At 30.7% G+C, this 6,352-nt stretch overlaps 1 long non-coding RNA gene across 1 annotated transcript; it reads right to left on the reverse strand.

Moving 5' to 3' along the window:
- Positions 1 to 4,197: 4,197 nt before the first annotated feature.
- Positions 4,198 to 5,563, reverse strand: LOC149477644 (uncharacterized). Its single transcript, XR_016317536.1, has 2 exons — positions 5,171 to 5,563; positions 4,198 to 4,714 (listed from the first exon to the last, which is right to left on the reverse strand). It is a non-coding gene; the product is annotated as an uncharacterized LOC149477644 (long non-coding RNA).
- Between the last annotated feature and the right edge of the window lie 789 nt (positions 5,564 to 6,352).

A 6,352-nucleotide genomic window follows, 5' to 3' on the forward strand; every position in this document is an offset into this window, starting at 1 on the left:
GAAAGCTTCATAATTCCTTTGAGATTTATAGTTTATACTGTTAATATATTCAATACTAGTGGTCCGCCCCGGCTTCGCCCGTGGTACATATTTCGCAATAAAAGGTAGCCTATGTCCTTTCTCGGGTATCAAAATATCTCCATACCAAATTTCATGCAAATTGGTTCAGTCGTTTAGGCGTGATTGAGTAACAGGCAGACAGAGTTACTTTCGCATTTATAATATTAGTATGGATTAATAAGTAGATAGTTATCGGTCAGCGAAATAAAATATACTCGATAATTAGAGTTAAGCCACGGGATGAAAGAAAATTAAATAAAGTTGAATTAAAAATTAAACATCACCATCGTCAAACATCACATACATACTTATTGTACCCGTCCGTTTTAATTGTACTATAAAGGGCATAAAGTTATAACTTAATAATTAATGAGTGGTAAGTTAATAATTTACTATGTAAGGAATGCGGTTTAAATTCCAAGAAGCTCCGATCAAGTTTACACTACTATAAAACAAAAATCGCATTTAATTAGACACAGCCAGTGACATTATCCAGTGAAAAACAATGCAATGCTGTGTAATTAATAATAAGTCAACTACATTCGTATGATAATATCCAACGATATTATTAAATGTACACAAAGAAAACTACATATGAAATACAGCTTTAATTTAACTGGATACGGCTCAAATTTCAGTGGCTTATCTGGGTTACGTAACACCTAAGGTCATATTGCATAACAGCGGTACATTATAGGTCCGACCAATTTAGCTTGAACCGTCGAATTAGGTGCATTTGCCCCGTATTGACCTTTAGAACGAATATAGCGAGGAGGGGGGCAGGTCAAATGTAGTGGTCGGTTTGTGTTGGTTAATTTTAGAATGTTGCTTTGAATAAGTGTTCTATGAATTACGATTGCGTTGTTTTGGTGTAATTTTATACAATTGTGGTTAAAATATAATTTCGGGTGTAATGCATATCTTATATATGGGTCCTTTTACAAGAAATTCTCAAGTGGAATTTTGTGTGATGAAATACAAAAAATATTGCAATGTGAAATAGCTTTGCTTCTCCGGGCGCAACATGAGATAAAAAGTTAAAAATATTATTAATACCTAATTAATTATTATTTTCTTTAGTCTTTACTATCAACTTATCAAGTATCAAACTATCAATTACTGATCAACTGAGACAAAATCGTTTTTTTGTTACCTACTTCTTGAGAATAAAAAGAAAGAATTTATCGTTATTAATAATTCGTATTAACTTTAGTATTATTTTAGAGCAATACCAATAATTTTTAGTGGGACCTATGCTTTGTCTGACATATGACTCATAATCAAAGCAATAGATAAAATGAATTTTAGAAAGGTTAATTCCTATTTCAATATTGCAATTGCATGTTGATAAATATTTTAAGCGCAGTCAATAAAGCTCCGTATTAAAAATAATTTTTAGTAACTAGATTTTCTTTATACAGTGTGGAAATTTTCGATGGGCTCCAACGGGAAAGTACTTGAAATGCTGGAGATAGCAAATTTTGCTGAAAGGAAACATTCCTTTATTTTTGAAAAGAAATAGAATTATGTACATTCAAATATTTTCGATAATTCACTTACTTCCACCGGGAATGAAACTAAGAATAAAAAATGTGTGCGAGTACTAGTGTACACACGTAAGAAGTGAACTTCTTTATGACCTTTTTTTTCAAAAATCACGCGTGGTAGGGATAAGAAAAAGATGGCGCGTAACGGAAAAATGTCACGCGTAACGAAAAAATGTTACACTTTTCACAATTTTTTTCCAACCCCGATAAAGGTTTCACTTCAAAAATAAATAAAATTTGTTATTATTTAAATTTAGTAGGCAGGCATATTTAACTATTGAAAATTATTCATTTTAAAAATACAGTACAAAGTTTTTACTCTAAATTATTGAATCCATTGAAATAGGCTACCTATCTACTATCTAGTACAGTCGTGCAACCTAAGAAACAATCGTTTCGTATTTCGACCAGTGTTTACATAAACCAGTCAAAAGTGGGTCGTGCAGTTTTTGATTCATATCAAAGTGACGTAATTCGTTGCATCACTTACATGTGAGTCAAGGTTTGTAGATCGGGTCACTGTTGTATTTATTTTAGGGTTGATTAAGAAATTTACGGTTTGGTGAACGTAGTTTTAATATGTAAATTGTATGGATATAGCTTTAAATACAAAAATAGCGTTGTATTTGATGGAAGAGTAAAAATGTTTTAATAGATTTGACGAATATAGTCTTTAGTAATCTTGAATCTTGATGTAATAAAGTGCATGTTTCTTATATTTTTAATATGCAAGTTGGTAAGTAGGTAACCTTACCAAATTAATAAATAGGAATAGGAGAGCAATATTTTTATTGTATGTTTTGGTATTAATCAAGGAATTATTTTGCTTGGCCGTTTGTATTTAAAGACGCCATGTTTTGCAAATATGGCCTACTTCGAAATTAGAATTGAGGTTAAAGTAGAATTTATTCTTAACAAACAAATGTTTACAAACAATATTCTATAAACGAACACAAAACATAAGTCACGTTTACTTTATAAAATATCCAATTTATTAATTTAAAAACATATAAAATTAAATCATATAAGTTACATCATTACACACACAATTATACATAGGTACAAGGTAGGGTTCACACACATACACACACACCTTATAATATCTAACAATAAAATATATCAATGTTGAATAGCTTATAAGTGGAGATAATTTTATGAACATTCATTCGCTATTAATAGCATTAAGAATACTTTATCATTTAGATTAATCAGCTAGTCACGTTTTTATTTTTAGGGTTCACCACAAAACGAAAAACGAAACACTTATATACGTATATAAATCTGCTTTGTCCATCTTTCTATCTAAACGTCAATAAACTTTTTCTCAGGAACGCGTTATCAGCTGAAATTTTTATTGAATACTCATCCTGTGAAGCTATGGAAAAATCAAACTTAAGCTATCAAAAGAAAAAGCCAAATTTTCGAAACTCGCAAGGGAATCAGAACATACTTCCTGTGAACATACGATCATAAAATTTGGTAAGTCTGAAACAACGTCTTATAGCACACATAAAGGGAATATTATAAGATAAATTTACAGTTACAACATTATAAAAAATAGGTTTGTGCGGAACTCGCGGTGCGCGAGTTCGACTCGTACTTGGCCGATTTTTATTTTTTTTCTTCATACACTTAATTGTTGCGTAACCTAAGTTTATTTTCCTGTTGTTTTAGTGACCTTGAAGTAAGATTTAATGTTGAACACAACTCATCTCTTTGTCATGTTCGCTCTTTAAGATCTTTCTTGAAATCGTTTGTGAAAAATAATGTTTAAATTGTTCTATTATATTATACTTATTCATTAAATTTTGATAAAATACAATAAAATAGATAAGTACCTCCATTATCCAACGTGAAAGAGAATTTAACGACGAAAAAAAGGCATTACTTAATTAGAAAATTTTACATTATATTTTAGTAGATAGCTTAAATGTGTATCCGATTATACGATACATAATAGGATTTAGCATTAGCTATATAATCATTTCTTAAAATGCATATTTTTGTCCCCTATTACATATCAAAAAAATCCACCACAATGAAAACAAACAATCCTTTAATTCTGCACTAAGCTTACAATACTTCAACTTTATTTTTTCTGCACTGCACAAAGATTACATTCAACAGATCAATACGTAATTATCTAACATTCAGCTTATATCATCTTTACCTTGACACATATATCTTACATCACAAGATTATGCGTTAAGAAACAACTTATGAAAGTACAATACACTGTGATAATTGTTCCCAAGGATACATTTCATGTCATCTGTGTGTTGAAATAATTGCATGTCTATTTTATTGTGTGCGTTGTAAAACGCAATTTTATGAAGATATTTAGGATAGGTTACAAATTTTGAAAAATATTTAGGATAGTCTGTAGTATAAAGGTGTTTATACGTTATTTTTTTGTATATTTTTTGCGTTAATACATTTAAATGCTGTGTAATTTTAAAGATTATTCTTTCATATTGTAAAAAATTCTATATAGGGTAACGGCACCAGTGGTCAGCCTCATAACAGCTTTTTGAAGTTTTGACAATTGCCATTTCTACAACAATCGTCGAATAAAAAAACGTACAACATGTATGGATTTATTGTTTATTGTAGTTTCGAATCAGCGTTTATCAAAAACAATAATTCTCTTAGTAAAATATATAATTAATTTTAAACAAAAAATGGCCCAGTGTCCCAGTGAACAGCCTCTAAAAACCAATAAACAGCCTTGTTGAACCCAGTGTTCAGCCTTTAGTAAGTATAACTAATTATGAGATCAAAATAAACAATGTTATATCAAAATCAACTATATTAATCACATTTTTATAGCAACGATTCACTTAGCACAAAAAAATATATATCGTACATAATACAAATATTATTTTAAACATACTATTACAATCTCTTTGTGTCTTCTTATTTTCTAGGAACTTCTTATTATTTATCATAAAAACAGCAATAATTCTTTTTAAAAAAATCAGCGATATTAGTTTATAATATTATTGATGTATCTATAATCCACAATATATATAATTATAATCAACCACAGGAAGATCTCTTTCGGAGGATTTCTCTGGAGGATACTGTTGTCTTGGCGGCATTTTTAGCTAGAAAAGAAGGGAACAATAATAACTTTTGGATATGAATACACATAATACCATTATTTCAGGTAAAACTTAACTAACATGAAGTATTACTTATATATTTAAACACAAACATTCGCATTTATACTTAAAATATTATTTCAATAACATCGTGGCTGAATACTGGATCATTGAGACCACAGATTGAGATCCAGTGGTCAGCCGCTTGAAAAAATATTTTGAAATGCGGCTGACCACTGGGTTTTCTAACAATTAGGAATAATCCCAGTAATCAGCCCCAGGGGCTGTCCATTGGATCTTTCATAAAAAATCAGTATCCAATGGTCAGCCCCTCAAATTTTTAACTAAAAAAACAATATTTTTTATCAAATTTCATAAAATTAAATGCTCTAAGTAATCTATAAAGTTATTATCTATAAAACACAATCACATTTCATACTAAAATATGTTATTTCTCACCTTTCAAAAGAGCACCACGTGAAACAAAAAATATTGCAGACATGACACTTTTGCTCTTGTCGGCGGACAGCACCTGTACGAACGTGTTTACTTCTCTCCCCTGACCCCCTGCTGCTCCTATCGCGTGATGCATGAACCAATAACGAAACAGAGCTTCTATTTAAGTGCGCGTGATTTGGTTATTTTGATTACAGCGATATTTATGGCCAATAAACAACGCAATAGGCTGATCACTGGTGCCTGGCTGACCACTGGTGCCGTTACCCTATTTTTTTCATAAACGTATGAACTGCACTTATCACTCCCAAAGGGACTCTTATTTTCATGTTAGTCTTATTTAATTCAACTAAGTTTTTCAACTTTATAAGATTTAACTATACTTTGTATTCGCATAATAACGTATTGCAATATTAAAACCTACGTAATTTTTATTAAATAATATTTTATAACATTGCATTCGCAAAATATATCGCTTCCAATATGGCGCTCCACTCGCGAAATCATAACGTAACCGTCATTTCATAACCATAGTTGAATCTGGCTGGTTACATAACCGCACTTAACCTTGTCGTGACGTAATATGTCAAGGTTGCTAATTTTGACATGTCGATGACATTTTGCAAGCGATTTCACATGGTTTAGTTGTTGTGAGAATAGTCTATTGTTAATTTTTGTTAATCTATTTATTTTTTGTTTTTTTACTGTTACAAGATTTGTGAATATCGCCCTGAAATCTCGTTTTGTAACTTATATTTCAATTTGTTGTGAAAAGATGAGAAGTTGCGTTTTTATTCGGTTTATTATCTTTTTCATTACTAGCTGTACTTCGCGGTTTTACTGGGGCTATCTCACACCGAAAGAATTTTTCAAATCGGACCAGTAGTTCCCGAGATTAGCGCGTTCAAACAAACTCTTCAGTTTTATAATATGTATTAGTATCGATTTTTTATTTTTTGTTTTATTCCTTGTGTGTTGTAAAGGCATATTAAAAACAAATTAAATCTGATCTTGACGCAGAATCCCATTTCGATATCTTACGAAAAATACGTGTCAAAATTCACTGACATTGGCACACTAATACTTACGTAAAACCTTTCTGTTATTACAAAACGAAGCTTTTTATACATATAAACCTGTTTAAATGCCCCTTACCTATATTGTGAAGTCCCGTGTCCCCAAGTG

This window comes from Colias philodice, chromosome 24, assembly GCF_061535455.1.
Source record: "Colias philodice isolate Cphi_HAF_F1 chromosome 24, ilColPhil1 Martin Lab GWU primary, whole genome shotgun sequence".
Classification (NCBI taxonomy): domain Eukaryota; kingdom Metazoa; phylum Arthropoda; class Insecta; order Lepidoptera; family Pieridae; genus Colias; species Colias philodice.